This window comes from Rhinolophus sinicus, linkage group LG01 (genome assembly GCF_036562045.2).
Source record: "Rhinolophus sinicus isolate RSC01 linkage group LG01, ASM3656204v1, whole genome shotgun sequence".
NCBI lineage: Eukaryota > Metazoa > Chordata > Mammalia > Chiroptera > Rhinolophidae > Rhinolophus > Rhinolophus sinicus.
Window position 1 is genome coordinate 46,921,797 of NC_133751.1, and position 16,510 is coordinate 46,938,306.

Sequence of the window (16,510 nt, forward strand, 5' to 3'; positions counted from 1 at the left end):
TCCAAGGTCTCTCTCAAGAAGTTAATGAATTTATGTTTGCGGGTAGTCTAGTCTCTGAGTCCCTGAATATCAGCATCCTTTTTTTTTTTTTCCATGAAGGAGAATTATCTTGGCTACACATAGGACCTTCTCCCTTCATTGGACAAATGGTGAATGATCATAAGGGCCAGTTCTAGGAGGTAACAGGAAACACACAAATCCTTTGTCCTCACGGCACTCATCTTCTGGTGGGAGAAAAGATACAATAAACAAATACACAGGAAAGCAGATAGCAATAAGTGCTCCATAGGAAGTAAAACAGAGAAAGGAGATAGAGAGTGACCAGGGAGGGGGAATTGCTATTTTATTAAAATACAGGGAGTTAGAAAAGGCTTCCTTGGTAAGACAAGAATTAAACAAAGACCTGAAGGCAGGGAGGACGCCACATGGGAGTCCGGCAAGTGACTCTCCAGCAAGGCCAAGAGCAAGAAGGCCACTGTGGTTGGTGAGCTGTGAGCAAGGGGAGAGGAGTCGCAAATGAGAGAAGGAAGGGGAGAGCCGCTGAGATGAGAACCACTACGGGGGTTTAAGCACAGAAGTGATGCAATCTGACCAGTCTTTGAAAAGGTTCCTTCTGGCTGTTGTGTGGAGAACAGGCTCATGAGTCGGCTATTGCAGTAATCCAGGGGCAAGATCTGGGTGGCCTGGACCAGTGTTTGGGGCAAAGGTTCACAGGTTTGTTTCTTTTTCCTCTCGTATGAATTAGATGACAATAATCTTATCTCAATCTTCTATAGATGCCATATTCCACATTTCAAAGAAAAGAACAAGGCCTGTCTGACTCTTTTTACATTTTTACATAACTCCTTTGTTTGGAAGCTTGTAAGACTTTTCTGTTTATCCTCGAACTAAGATTTTTTTTTAATGAAGCAGCTAAAGATGTATTAAGTGGGGTAACCAAAGGACAGAGACGGGTTGTCACAGATCAGAAAAACACAAAGCTGGGAAAAAGAAAACTATTGGAAGCCCTGGGCCTGAAACACAGGCAAATGGATAGGGGCAGAAAGTCAGCTTTCAAAATCTTTCCTTGGGCCTTCCTTACTTGGCTGCAGGGGGGCTGCCCTTCCCCCACCAGCCTCAGCTCAAACCAATTAACCTCAGATCACAGCCTCCAAGCTGGACTAACATCCTACACATCACATGCTTTTACTCTCTCTTTCCTTTGCCAAGAAAAAGATGTGGTAAGATTTAGATTTGGAGATAATTTCATTGGCTACATATGTTGCCAACATTTAATTTCTATATATCTACTTCCATTTCTATTAATAAGCATCTGTTCTAGATACTTACTTAGTACTTAGATAGATCTAAGTATCTATTCACACATATCTGTGGCCCTGAAAGAACTTGGATATATTTATTCAAATATATAAGTAGAAATGCTGCTTTATTTAGATGCATCTCTTGATTTTTTTAATTTCATATTTGGCTAAAAGCTGAGTTCGTGTCTATAAAAAGTTAGTCTCATTTTGGATGTAGACAAGGAAGAGCCTTGAAGAAATTATTTATGTCTTGTGCTATTTGGTTGGGGAGAGGCGGGGCTAAACAGGGAAGCCTGATTAAAGTGAGACAAAAGGCTCCTCCATCTACCATGGAGGGTGAGTGAATGCATAGCCTCCAGAACTACGTCAAGAAATGAGCAGCTAGTCTAATGGGAGATCACTGCATGAAAGTAAACGATAATATTTGATAGTGATCCACAGAAAGACAGAAGTGCAATGAAAACAAATAACTTCTTATTTTATTCTGCATGTCCTGCCCTCCTCTGTCTCCTCGACTACTGGGATCTGTCTTGCTTTCACTCTTTCAGTCACCCAGAATCAACATTTTCTCTCCCACCCATTCCATGAACATCTTCATCTGCTATTTCTGTGTCTGCAGGTGAAGAAACACTTCAATGCATATAATGTGCAGCATAGGAGGTACATAGGCATATGCAGTTGTGGATGAAGCTAAGTGCCCAAGGAACACCAGGAGGACACGAAGACCTAAAGAACCAGGTGGGTGAAATGCCCAGTCAGTGGACAGAAGATGAATAAAATCCAAAGTGCCACCTGGAGTACAGATGGGGACCAGGGACAAGAATGATCTTCCCAACTCAAACAGAAAATAGGAAGGCTGTCCAAAAATGGGGTGGGTGGGGGAGGGGAGGTGGGCAGGGAGAGTGAGCAATGCAGACAGAATCATGACCAATGAGCTTCTTTCCTACAGAATGGATCTAAAGCAGGTGCAGGCACAATAGGGGATTCCCATTGTCACGCAGGGTGGCCTGTGGGGTCTCTGCTCCCGCTCTCCACACAAAAACAGGATGTGTCTAGGCCAAAAAGGAACACCCACAGAGCCATAGGTAGGGGAGTCATACCACTATAGTCTCACTGGAGGCTGGATTCATACAACGTGCGACCTACTGTCCGCTTTTCTGCCAACCGACAGACTCTCTGACTTCCCTCTACTCTCCTTGACTCTCCTCGACTCCCCAAGGTAGCCGCAGCAGTTATATTAGTGGCCAATGACTCAATGGTTACAGCTGACGGCCAACTAGCCACAGCTGATGGCCATCTACTACCGGAGCCAGCATCCCTCCATGTGAGGCCGAGAGCCTGGAAACTGCTCTCTGGGGCTCTGTCCCCACACCCATTAAATGTTTATAATATGTCCAACCAGTTCTAGTGAGAAATCTCAAAGGATGCCACGATTTTCAACCTTAAAATACCCTTCTTCTTCACTGGTACATTTGTTTGTAAGAATAAAGGTACAATAAAATACTCATGGTGGAGAGTATTTGATAGTAAAACGGTATCCCAGGGGTATCTTCTGGTGCTGCATTGTCACCTTGTGTGGAACTTTCTCCCTCTCACTTCATTCTTCATTAGGTTGGAATTGGGATAAAAGAGCAGAATGGGTCATAAGGTCCCGTTCCAAGTAATTAGAGAGTTTTTTTCTTTTATCTAAATGTGCCTTGTTAAAGTATATCAGTGTCAGCCAGGTTAATTGGAACTTTAATACATAATTGATGTTAATTTATGGCCCTTTTTGTTCCAGGATGCTACTGCAGACCTTAAAGTCAGGATACAGTTTTCTTGTTATTAATTATATACAGAAAGCCAATATCCCCTTTGAGAAGAGACCCATGTCCTCTGTAGCTTATTAAAGATACAGTGTGTCAGCCATAGGTCACTTTTACTGAGTAAGTTCTCCCCAAATTCCATATTACTCTGTAATAACATAATACACTAATCACAGTAAGTGAAATTAAGAGTTTTGAGCTAAGGCTCAAGCATGCTGAACATTAAAATGTTTAACACACAATGTTAAAATATATTCTATTTCTATGGACTCACTGTATGCCACAGGCCACAGAATCCTCGTTTCATTTTGGAAATCAGTACACCATCCTGGAACCCAAAATATCTTCATAAATATAAAGGCAATACTGCCATAACTGAGGCTGCTATGAATACAGAGTGCCAAATGAAGCCTATGAACTTTGGATTTTCCTGCAGTTTTCACTGCAGTTCATTGTTTTGGAGACAGAGCAAGAGAAATGGTGTGTCCCAAATCCAATAAAAAGACCTGTGTTCTAAATGTTTTCCACTGTGAGAACTAATGCTGCCTTAAGAATTCAATGGACAAAAGTACAGAATCATGCAAAAACTGTAAGCCACCTAAGCCCATATGTTGCCCAAAGTGACTTAACCAAAATTGAGAGAAAGTCCAGCGTATGTACTGACTTGCTGAATAGCAGCTCTAGATATGCTGCCAGTTAAAAGATGCTAAATTTGCCAATTTCACCTAGTGACTATACCATTTGAAAGAGTGAAGGATGGATGACTTTATATAAATCTAATGCACTGGATTTTTCCTGATATGTCACTCTTTCTTGTTCAACTTAACAGTGGCACCATGTGATCAGATATGACATAATGTGAGAAACAGCAGGGGTGTCCCACAATGGAACATGACACAACATGATGTGTCAAGTTTCTTTTGAACCTTTCTTGGGATCCAATATCAGCCAAAAGGAGGTCATTTTAATTATCAGATGATTAATTAATTAGACAGTTAATTGTCAGAGGTAGATGAATCCAAAGACAATGGGGTTCTGCACATGCATGTTTGTACACAGAGGGAAACGTGACTTTTTTAAATCTACCAACTAAACAAAAAGATACCGAGGTTTAAGGATATTCAAGGAACATGCAGGAATAGCTACTATGTATTACACCAGATGCTGTGTCAAGCACGCTCCGAAATAGAGAATCTTTCCTGTCCTCAAAAAGCTGATGTTCAAGTTAGAAACACAATGCCTTTCTAGAAACAATCTGGACATTTAGACAGTGCTTGCTAAATAGGTATATAGTTTTTAAATCAACAACAAAGGAACAAGTTCTAAAGTAATGAGTAAAACAATATGACCTACACTGCACCGTAGTGCTTTGCCACCATTGCTTTTTAGGGGAAACTACCACATTCCAGGAACAAGGTTGACTGACATAGCAAAAGTTTTTTTTAAAACATAGTAACGAAACCCCAGCGTCAAACACTCTTATGAGTTAGGTATAAACCTAAAAAAAAAATGAAGATCCAACGTAAAATTTTAAAAGACAGTATTTTGAAGTTATTGTCTACTTTTTATTTTTTGGCTAAAAACGAGATTCAGGATATGCCAAATACTCAAGTTTCACGTTTTTATCTAATGAAGAGTATTTTACCTGTGGGACACCTAAGTCTCCATCTCTCTTGCTTCCAGGAAAAGCTGGAGACTCAGAACCCTAATGTAAGAGACTGTTAATATTGTAAGTCCCTTTACACATATTTAGAAGGATTTTGTGTTTGTTTAAACAATCTGTGGCAATTAATGCATTATACAGACTCATTGACAAATACATTTCTTATCTATTTGCATTAGATTCTGTCATAAGCATTATACAAAACAAAAAAGCATGTAGTAATGATCTGCAATCTAATACGTAAAGTGCTTGTCATCATTCTAAATTAATGAAGCGGTTTTTGTTTGATTTTTATCCCCAACATTTGTAACTAGCTCTGTTGACCTTTCTGGGTCTCAGTCTCTTCATCTGCAAAATGAAGATGTATTATACCCACTCAGAGCCCAATGACTGCCAAGAACTTCTCTAAATCATGTGTGCTGTTTTTTAACCGTTCTGTTAAAAATAAAAGATAACCACAATGTTAGAAGGGGGGTTTAGATAAGAGCTATAGTGTGCCCAGTTATGTGAGCCAAGATGGTAACGGCTCCCAGGCCTTCATTTCGATGTAGCTAAAACAATTGTAATTTACTGCCTTTTTAGGATGCTTTTCAAAGCAGTGTTATGATTGCTCCTCCCCTTTCCCTCACATTCATCCAAATCCATCACCAAGTCGGCACGTCCTAGCTCTGAACATACCTGGACTGATGCATTCTCTCCATGTCTAGTACCCCCGCCCTACCCACGTCCTCAGCATTTCTGGCTGCAAATGACTGCAATGGTGTCTTCTCCTGGGCGTTGCCTCACCCAGCCCACCCCCCACACGGCCACAAGCATGATGTGCTTTCAACACAGCTCAGTGGGTCTACGTCAGCCCCTTTATTTTTAATTGATAATCTTACTTCTTATTTCACTGAGAAAAATAGAAGCAAATTAAACAGAATTTCCACAAAGCTCCGCCACCACATCTACTCACATACCTGCATCCACACCCTCCCATTCTGCCTTTCTTCCTGTTACTCCAGGTGAATGGTTTTCATTCCTATCTAAAAGCAACCCTTCCACTTACTTGTCTTCTAGATCACACTCCTTCTTCCCTACCTTATGGCATTGCTCCCATGATTCTCTTCTCTCCGGCATCACCAGTGTCTCCTTTTCTACTGAATCATCCGGTCAACAATCGTACACCATACAGTTGACTCCTGAGCGCTGGGGTTCCGGGCCCCACCTCCACGCAGGCGCACAATCGAACATCCGGGTATAACTCTTGATTTCGTCAATCGGCAACTGCGCATCCGCAGATTGAACCAACTGCAGGTGAAAACAATATTTTCAATCCCCAGGCAGGGAATCCACAGCTGAGAAAGCAAAACTATTCTCAATCCAGGGTTGGCTGCGAAACTCACAGATTTGAAGGGTCAGCTGTATTTATTGAAAAAACATCTGCCTGTAAGTGGACCAGCACAGCTCAAACGTGTGTTGTTCAAGGGTCAACTGTAATTTATCACATCATAAAAAGAAAATTCTCCCTAACCCTCACCTACTCACCTCCCTAAACCTCTACATTGAACTTGATTCATGCATTCAGCTCCCCATATATCACCTCCATGTGGATGTCTAAGTGGCATCTCAAAGATGACATGTCCGGGATAGTGGATGGGGGGAGGAGGGTTCACACAGTGTGAGGGATATAAATGATAAATGTCTAAGTAGTGCTTTGTCTTGTGCACCTGAAACTAATAAAATTAAAAAAAAAAAATCGAACTACCAGATCACCTAGCAATTAAACTTCTGGGTACTTATCCGAAGAAATCCAAAACACCAAAAGGATATATGCATCCCTATGCGCACTGCAGCACTATTTACAATACCTAAGATATGGAAGCAACCTAAGTACTCATAAATAGACAAATGGATAAAGACAATGTGGTACATTTATACAATGGAATATTACTCAGCAATATAAAGAATGAAGTCTTGTCATTTGCGAAAACATGGCTGGACCTAGAGGATATTATGCTAAGAGAAATAAGTCAGACAGAAAAAGACAAATACCATATTATTTCACTTATTTGTGGAATCTAGAAAACAAAGTAAATGAACAAACAAAAAAGAAACAAACCCACAGATACAAAGAACAAACTGATGGTTGCCTGATGGATGAAAAAGATGAAGGGATTAAGAAACACAAATTGCCAATTATAAAAATAGTCATTGGACATAAAGTACAGCATAGGAAATATAGTCAATAATATTTTAATAACTAAGTATGGTGTCAGATAAGTACTAGACTTATCAGGGTGATCACTTTGTAAGTTATATAAATGTCTAATTACTATGTTGTATACCTAAAACTAATATTATATGTCAACCGTTATTGAAAAGTAAAAAGATAATTTAGAAAAAGAAAAAGAAAAAAAAATGACATGTCCCAACTGCACTCCTAACGTTCCCCTCAGCTTGGCACATTTAAGAAATAGCTAGGAGTCTTCCTCATCTTAGTGGATGGTAACTCCATCCTTCCAGCTGCTCAAGTCAAAACCTGACTTCTCCCTTCCTCATCAGCAAATCTGTCATTTCACTGCACCTACTTTTGGACTTTTCACCAACCATACTGCTACCCCCCTAGGCTAAGCCACAATTTCCCATCTTCTAAACTATGCAATAGCCTTCTAACCAGCCTCCCTAGTACTTCCACCCTTGCCCCCCTTCAATCTATTCTCAACACAGCAGCCAGAGTAATCCTTTGAAATATAAGTTAGATGATTCTTCTTCTCTACTCAAAACCGTGCAATGACTCATCTCATGTAGAGTGACAGTCAGAATCTTAGAAATGGTGTACTATTCCCTACATGAGCTGAGCCCCAGTTATCTCTCTGACTTCATCACCTTCTCTTCTCCTCTTTATGCATCACACTCCAGCTATACTGGTCTCGTAGCTATTTCTTAAACATGCCAAGAATGCTTCTGCCTCAAGATGTTTGCACTTGCTCTTCCCTCTGCCTGAAAAGCTCACTCCGTAGAGAGCCTCAAGGCCCACTTTCTCACATCCTTCAGTTCTTTGCCCAAATTCAGTTTCTCAGTGAGGCCTTCCCGATGCCTATATGAAGTTGCACCTTCCCCACGTCATAAACCAGACACTGTATCTTCTTGCCCTGCTTTATTTTCCTCCATAGCACCTACGTCATCTAACATACTCTATGTTAGTTTTTTGAGAGCAAGGAGATTTTTGTCTGTTTTATTCACTGCTGTACCATCATGCCTAGAATAGTGCCTGGTCTACATAGGCTGTCAAAAAGTATTACGGGAATGAATGAAAAATGTGTTTTAAGAGCTAATGCCTTTGGTGAGAGTACAGGGCAACAGTTACTCTCATATTCTGCTGATAAAAATACCAGTTTCAACAATTTTCTGGTGGCTAATTGGACAGTTAGAATGCAAACCCTAAAACCATAAGCATTATTCAATGCAACAACTACACTTTTATAATTGAGCCAAAGAAATTATCATGGATATGTGAAAGGAAAGTTTGTATAAAAATGTTTATTGTAGCACTTTCTGCAATAGTAAAAAAATTGGGAACAATTATAAAAGTCAAACAAAAGGGGCATGGTAGGATAAATTATAGTACAGTATACCTATATGATGGAGTTTTATTCATCTAGTCATGATAATATTTTAGAAGATCATATAATGACATACAAAGTTGTAATAGACACCATATATTAAATTAAATTTTGTGAAAATGATTGGAAGTAGATATCTGTTTATTTCTGTGTGATGGAATTATATATAATTTTCTTTCCTTTTGTTATAATGAATAGGAATCACTACTATAATAACAAAGTGTTGCTAATAACACCCATTAACATTTACTGAGCATTTATAATATTCCAAAAACTTCATATGTATGATCTCATTTAATTCTCAAAGGAGTACTATGAAATATTGTCTTCGTCTGTTCAGCTGCTATAACAAAAATATAGACAGAAATTTATTTCTCACAGTCTAGACTCAGAAGCCCAAGATCAAGGCACAGATTGGTGTCTGGTGAGAGGCTGCTTCCTGATTTATAGACATCATCTTCTCACTGTGTCCACACACTGCAGAAGGTCAGAAGGAGCTCTCTGGGAATGCTTCTATAAGGTAACAAATCGCATTCAGAAGGGTTCCACCCTATGACCTAGCTACCTCACAAAGGCCCACACTTCCAAAGACCATCACTTGGGAGGTAGGTTTCAATATATGAATTTTAGGGGACTACAAATAGTCAGTCTATATTAGCTGTGTACTTTGATTATCCCCATATTCCTGCTTTGGAAATTGAGGCTTAACGAGTTTAAAAAATTTGTTCAAGTTCCCACAGTAAATGGCAAAGCCCTGATTGGAACCCAGTTATCTCTGACACCAAAGTCTGTGCTCTTCATTATTACAGGGGTAAGATAGATAAGAAGTGAAATATTCTTTTTTCTCTCATAATCCAAAGCAGACATCCACTCAAAGCCAACCGTAAAAGGGACCACCAATTTCTGATTCTGAATTTCTATTTGACTTCACCCCTTCACTCTGCTAGCAACTGCCACAATCCCCTAACCTCTTTCTTGCCTCCCCTTCCAAAGCAGCAGCTTCTCCCATCTTGGCATTCACCTAGTGTAAGCTGGCACAGAATATCATGAGTAATTACTGTGAACATCTCAGGACGTACCCAAGCACCTCCATGGTTAGGGCTGATGAATTAGGAGACTCCAGAATTACAACCATAAATAGAATATACAAAAATGAAGGCTATTTATACTGTGTCAACTAAAGATATGCTTTCTTTATTGAGCTCTCTGACAGCACTAAGTAGGAACTTAGCAAAATGGGTAGTTGGTTTAAAGGCAGTGATTAATCATTCCTACTGAAGAGTGAAGAAAAATTCACAAGATGAACCGACTATTCTGTCTCCATGTAACTATAAAAGGCCACCAACCATTCAATTACTATATTAAATATGTAACAATGACTAGATTCAAGAAGGAGAAAATATTCATTGTGGTGAATGAATGTTAAGAAAATACCACTTCGAGGGAGGGACCAAGATGGCAACTTCAGGGGCTCCTAGAACCTCCCTTCTCCCATGCACACACCAAATGCACAGCTAACACAGAGTAATTCCCTCTGAGAGAATTCCAGAAAGTAACTGAATGCCTCCTATCCATAGGGTAAATGAGAAAATACCCACATCTAAACAGGTAGGAAAAGCTGAAACAGAAACCTTGCCATATGACTCTTGCCATAAACCTCATCCCCCACACAGCATATAATCGGGAGGGAACCCCCAACTGCCAACTTCTTCCTGGGGAGCAAAGGGTAGTACCCTGTCTTCTAAGGATCCCATCCAAGGGATGGGCCTCAAAATATCTACCTCTGAAAGCCAGTGGGGCTTGGGTCCTTGAAACCCATAGGAGTATAGCAAACAAAGAAGCCGTTCTTAACAGGAACATAAGTGCTCACCACTTTTATCCCTCCAGGACTCAGTGCAGAGAGAGTAGGCAAAAATTCCCATCTCCCAATTTTTCCCTGGAAGGGGCTTAACTGCATACTTTCGCAGCTGTTGTCTAAGTGTCTGGCTTCTGATCAGCCTCCATCTAGGTGCTGACTAGGATCCTCCCCTTTGGGACACTGACAGGTCTTGGCACACCCTCAAATATTGGCTGCCACAAAGAACAAAGATGGCAACTTGGACAATCACAAAAGTTTGAGAGACAACCAGGAGCTTGGGCTGAGCTGATTGACGAGATTTGTCTCCTTCATGAGACCATTCTGTCAAAACTGGGAGAGGTGGTTGTTTTATCACAAAAACTAACACAGACAGTCAAGGAAAAGAAAGAAACAAAAGAACTAAAAAAAAAAAAAAACTATTCCCAAAGCTAGTAGAAGGAAGAAAATAAAGATGAGAGTGGATGTAAATGAAATAGAGACTCAAAAGACAAAAGAAAAAATTGATAAAACTAAGAGCTTTTATTAAAGATAAATAAAATTGGCAAACCTGTAGCTAGACTAACAGGAAAAAAGAGAGAAGACTCAAATAAATAAAACTCAAAAATGATAGAGGAGACATTACAACTGATAACACAGAAATACTAAGGATCATAAGCAATTGCTAGGGACAAATACACACAATAATTTAGATAATCTAGAAAATTCCTAGAAACTAGGACCTAACAAAATTGAATCATAAAGAAATAGAAAATCTGAACAGATTTGAATCAGTAATCAAAAACCTCCTAACAAATAAAAGTCCAGGACCAGATGGCTTCACTGGTGAATTCTACTAAACATTTAAAGAAAAATTAATATCAATCCTTCTCAAACTTTTCCAAAAAATAGAAAAGAACGCCTCCAAACTCATTTTATGAGCCCAGCATTACCCTGATACCCAAGCCAAACAAGCACACTACAAGAAAAGAAAATTACAGACCAATATCCCTGATGAATATAGATGCAAAAATTCTCAACAAAGCATTAGCAAACCAAATTCAACAGTATATTAAAAGTATCATATACCATGATCAAGTTGGATTTATTCCAGAGATGCAAGGATGGTTCAACATCCATAAGTCAATAAATGTAATAGACCACATTACCAAACTGAAGGCTAACAATTATATATGACCATCTCAATAGATGAAAAAAAAGCATTTGACAAAATTCAAACTTATTTTCATGTAAAAACTGTCAACAAACTAAGTATAGAAGGAACAAATTCAACGTAATAAAGGCCATATATGACAAGCCGACAGCTAACATCATACTCAGTGATTAAAAACTGAAAACGTTTCCCCTAAGAAACAAGACAAGGATGCCCACTCGCACCACTTTTATTCAACATAGTACAGGAAGTCATAGCCCGAGCAATTAGTCAAGAAAAAGAAAGAAAAGGCATTGAAATCAGAAAGGAAGAAGTAAAATGGTCTCTCTTTGCATATGAAATGATATTATATATAGAAAACCCTAAAGATTCCACCAAAAAATTGTTAGAACTAATAAATTCAGTCAAGTTGCAGGATACGAAATCAATATACAAAACTTAGTCCCTCCCCTGATCCAGTTGGCTCCTTATTTTCAGTAAGATCTCAAGTTCTCTGTGAGAAAGACCTTCCCTACTCATAGAGCATCAGCCAGCACCTTACCACACATGTGACACTCTCTGGCTTGCGTTTTCTTTACAGCACTTTTCACCATCTAAAATTGTCCTATTTAGTTGTGTCCTTATTTATTGTCTGTTTCCTCTGCTGCAAAGTCAACTCCATGAAAGCACCAACCATGCCTGTATTGTCCACTACCTGTACTTGGCTTCAATAAATATTTATGGAATAAGCAGATGAATGAAAGGTAGGCAGAAAGAAGCATGTCAGTGTTGATGAGTTATCCAAGAGGACTCCAGAAACTCAATGGGCCTTGAAGGACAAGGAGTGGTAAACCACTCAGAATCTGACTAAGCTGGCTTTCCTTCACTGTTTCTTTCACTGGGAAAGGCTATCTCCCTCAACATCTGCAAAAGTCAAACAAGTAACCCAGAACTGTTAAATGCTTATTAAATTTAATAACTTTATTTTTAAATAATTTCACACAATGTATATCACTTCTCAGTAGAAGCTGTAAGAACTAGTGTGAGGTTGAGAGGTTTTTCAAGTTCAGGCCTTCAGTGTCCCAGATAGATTGTTCTGTGAGGTCTGACACTTAAATTCATGAACTCGTTTCAATGATGTTACTATCCTTTTCTTGACATCAGAGGAAGTATTCATTATGAATTTATACCAGCTGGACAAACAGTTAACCAAGTTGACTATTTGGAAGTGCTGAAAAGGCTGCATGAAAAAGTTAGACAACCTGAACTTTTCGCCAACAATTCATGGCTGTTGCATCATGACAATGCACTAGCTCACACAGCACTGTCTGTGAGGGAGTTTTTAGCCAGTAAACAAATAATTGTATTGGAACATCCTCCCTACTCACCTGATCTGGCCCCCAATGACTTCTTTCTTTACCTGAAGAGAAACAAAATATTGAAAGGAAGACAAAGGAAATATTGAAAGGAAGACATTTTGATGACATTCAGGACATGACGTGTAATACGACGACAGCTCTGATGGCCATCCCAGAAAAAAGAGTCCCAAAATAGCTTTGAAGGGTGGACTAGGCATTGGTGACGGTGCATAGCTTCCCAAGGGGAGTACTTCGAAGGTGACTGTAGTGATATTCAGCAATGATGTATGTAGCACTTTTTCTAGGATGAGTTCGTGAATGTAATTGTCAGAACACGTAGGTCTAGAGTAACGACAAAATCAAGTAGAGCTGCAGGTAACCCAAACCAGTGTTGATGTAAAAAGAAAGAAAGATCTACTCCAATAAAGCTCTTTTCCCATCTCTAAGCCTCAAGCCTAACCTTATAAAAGTACATGGGATGTGGAATCTTCTCAGCTTTTGTGACTTAGACCAGTTTTTGCCTTTTATAATATATCATGCTTTTATTTCTAGGAATACTTACATAAAGAAATGTAAGGCTTAATCTTTCTCCCCATTAAACATCCATACTCCTGAACTTTTTTTTTTTTTTTAAAGCTTGTGTTAGGGAAGGGGAACAGGACTTTATTGGAGAACAGTGTGTACTTCCAGGACTTTTTTTTCCAAGTCAAATTGCTGTCCTTTCAATCTTAGTTGTGGAGGGTGCCGTTCAGCTTCAAGTTGTTGTCCTTTCAGTCTTAGTTTTGGAGGGCGCAGCTCAGCTCCAGGTCAAGTTGCTGATGCTAGTTGCAGGGGGTGCAGCCCACCATCCCTTGCGGGAGTTGAACCGGCAACCTTGTGGTTGAGAGCCCACTGGCCCATGTGGGAATCGAACCGGCAGCCTTCGGAGTTAGGAGCATGGAGCTCTAACCGCTTGAGCCACCGGGCCGGCCCATGCTCCTGAACTTGTAAATCATTACTACTTGGAATAGTTGCACCCCATTCCCATCCCATGTCCCTAACATTATGTCATTTCAACCATAACCAGGAAGAATACCAATGGGTATTATATGTTCAGTTAAAATGAGATATAGTCGGAAAATCCTAAAGAAACAAAGACCCTTTTTCTATTCATGTGTTTAATAGTAATGAACAAGAAAGAAAAACCACAAATGGAAGAGCAGCAAGAAGCATTTGTTGCGTTGTTGTTTTGGAACTAAGGGGTTGACAGATCTTTCCCTCGTATGACAAGAGGTCTTGAGCCTAGTGTTTGTCAGACTGAGATTGTGATAACTTTTTAATTGACACATTATGTCCTGAAAAAAACTCTAAGGGCAAGGGAAACTTAGTAAATAAGAGAAGGAAAATGTGCTATATAAAATACATAAAACTGCCTCAAATCTTAGATTACAGAGCTTAGAGCGAATTAATTTGTATATGTGGCAAACAGTGTCACAAATACTTATGAAATTATTTCTTTTTACTTCTGGAGATCAAAAACTACTCAAACACACACACATAAACATACATACTTTGTATGTGGCAAAAGGTTAAGTCCTTATTATGTAAAACACAGTTTACAAATTAATAAGAAAAAGACTGCTGGGGCAGCCGGTTGGCTCAGTTGGTTAGAGCGCAGCGCTCATAACACCAAGGTCGCGGGTTCAGTTCTCACATGGGCCAGAGAGCTGCGCCCTCCACAACTAGATTGAAAATGACTTGACTTGGAGCTGATGGGTCCTGGAAAAACACACTGTTCCCCAATAAAATAAATTTTTTTAAAAAAACTGCTATCACGATAATAAATGAACAACATGAAAAAAGCAACTGACAAACTAGAAATTCAAATGTCCTGCTAATATTTATTCATCTTTCATTCATTCAAACAACGAATATTTATTGAGTACCAAGTATGTGCCTACCATTACACAAGACACCAGGTATATGGTGATAAGCAAAAAAATGGCCATGCTCTGCAAGAACTCAGTATAATGTTAAGCCTGACTAGTAACCAACGAAATTCACATTAAAATGGTATTTTACCTATTAAATGCCTTCAATTTACATCCTATAAATTTGGCAAGATACTCTAAGAAGTTTAAAATTTTTCATATGCCTTGTCTTAGTTAGTTACACACCTGGGAATTTTCCCTAAAGGAATAATTAGAAAGATGCAAACAGATTTATGCACAAGAATGTTAACTGTGGTACTTATAATAGTAGAAGCTGGAAACTACCTTAGTATTCAACAATTGATAATTTTTTCTAAAAGTATTTAATGTCATTAGAAAATTCTTGCCAAAAAAGTGTTCCTGAAAAACACATGATACAAAACTGGGCTGAATGTTAACGTGATATTGATGTTTGGATATATGTGTATTCTACATTTTTTTGCAGTTAAAGTGTTAGTATAATATTAAGAAAACACCTTTTAAAATAACCAGTATGAATGTTTTGATAACAATGCTACCTTTTAAGTTAATTGCTAAATATACCATCTGAACATGTTTTTTTTTAATGTTCACAATTTGGGTATATTTTGGAGCATACTGGGGCTAAGAAAATCCTCCTAATGTTGGAAGCAATACAAACCAATCCTCTTAACTGCTTGAGCAATGAAATGCTACTTGATTGTTTCAGTTGCTCTTGAGGGAAGGTTCAAAGTTAAGCTCGACATTCACCTCTGCCTTTATAAAAGAAACATAGCCTATAAAATCATTTCAAGCCCCAGACCACCAAGTTTGACTCAGGACTGGGGTTTTCTCTGTTTTGCTCTGACACAAAAATCCCCAGCCAACCCGCCTTCTGCAGATGGCAGCCTCCAGCGCGAAGCCCCGCAACTCCACTTCCTGCCTGGGGGAGGCACCTCAGGCCCTCGCCGACATTTCAGAAACCTGTTCGAGCCTTTCCTTTATGGCTGAACGTTCTTATTTACTAAATGTTTATTTAGCTCTCTGAGGACTCAGAACTAATCACTGCCACTTCTCTTTAATAATAAATGGTGAACTTCAAATGCGGCAGAACTCAACCGACTAATCAGTGCTCGCCGGGAGGTGCAGAACTGCAACCCACCAGTGGACATGAAAGACTGAATATTTCCTGTGCCAGCTCACGGCGGCCCAGAATAAACTTACACCAAGTGGGATGGTGTGGATGCAACCGCCCCCCGCGCGCCGGCCGCGGGAGCCCGGCATCCATCTGCCCACGGCCGGGCGGCCCGCCCTTTCCCCTTTCGCCTCCGGGACCCTCAAAGCGTGTCGCTCTGTCCGCTCCACAGTCGGGGCTGCGGCTCCCTTGGGCTTTTAATGCTGCCTTTTAAATTCGCTGTACAGTTGGAAACCAATTAGCCCTTTCCGTTTGCTCGGGCGAGCGGCGGAGAGGCGAGAGCGCCCCGCGCGCCCCTCGCCAGCGGCAATGCGTGGGCCCTGCACAGTGGGCTCCCCGGCCGCCGCGCCTCGCAGCGGCCAAAGCGGGTCAGCGCTGCGGGCGGCGTTTACGCCCGCGTTCCAGGCTTTGGTCTTCAAGGTCTTTTTCTTTTATTTACTAGGAAAAGTAAGGGTCGCCCCTTTGATGGTTTCACTGTATAATGTGAAGTGTAAGGGCTACCCCATACGCTTGTGTTCCCATCATCTCCCACCTGCATGCACTGCTGATCTGGAAATGCTATCCGGCCTTTGGAAATCTTGAAAGACTTTTGTCCCAGACACAGGGATAAAGATACTGAATATATGTTAGGACATAATTCATATTTATCTAAAATTCTGTTTATCCAT

The 16,510-nt window shown here is 40.0% G+C and overlaps 1 long non-coding RNA gene across 1 annotated transcript in view; it reads right to left on the reverse strand.

The window, feature by feature from the left end:
* Positions 1-16,124, reverse strand: part of LOC109450251 (uncharacterized) — a 302,164-nt gene extending 286,040 nt beyond the window's left edge. Inside the window, exon 1 of the long non-coding RNA XR_012497620.1 lies at positions 15,872-16,124. This is a non-coding gene — a long non-coding RNA (uncharacterized LOC109450251). The remainder of the gene's footprint in view (positions 1-15,871) is intronic.
* Positions 16,125-16,510: the final 386 nt, after the last annotated feature.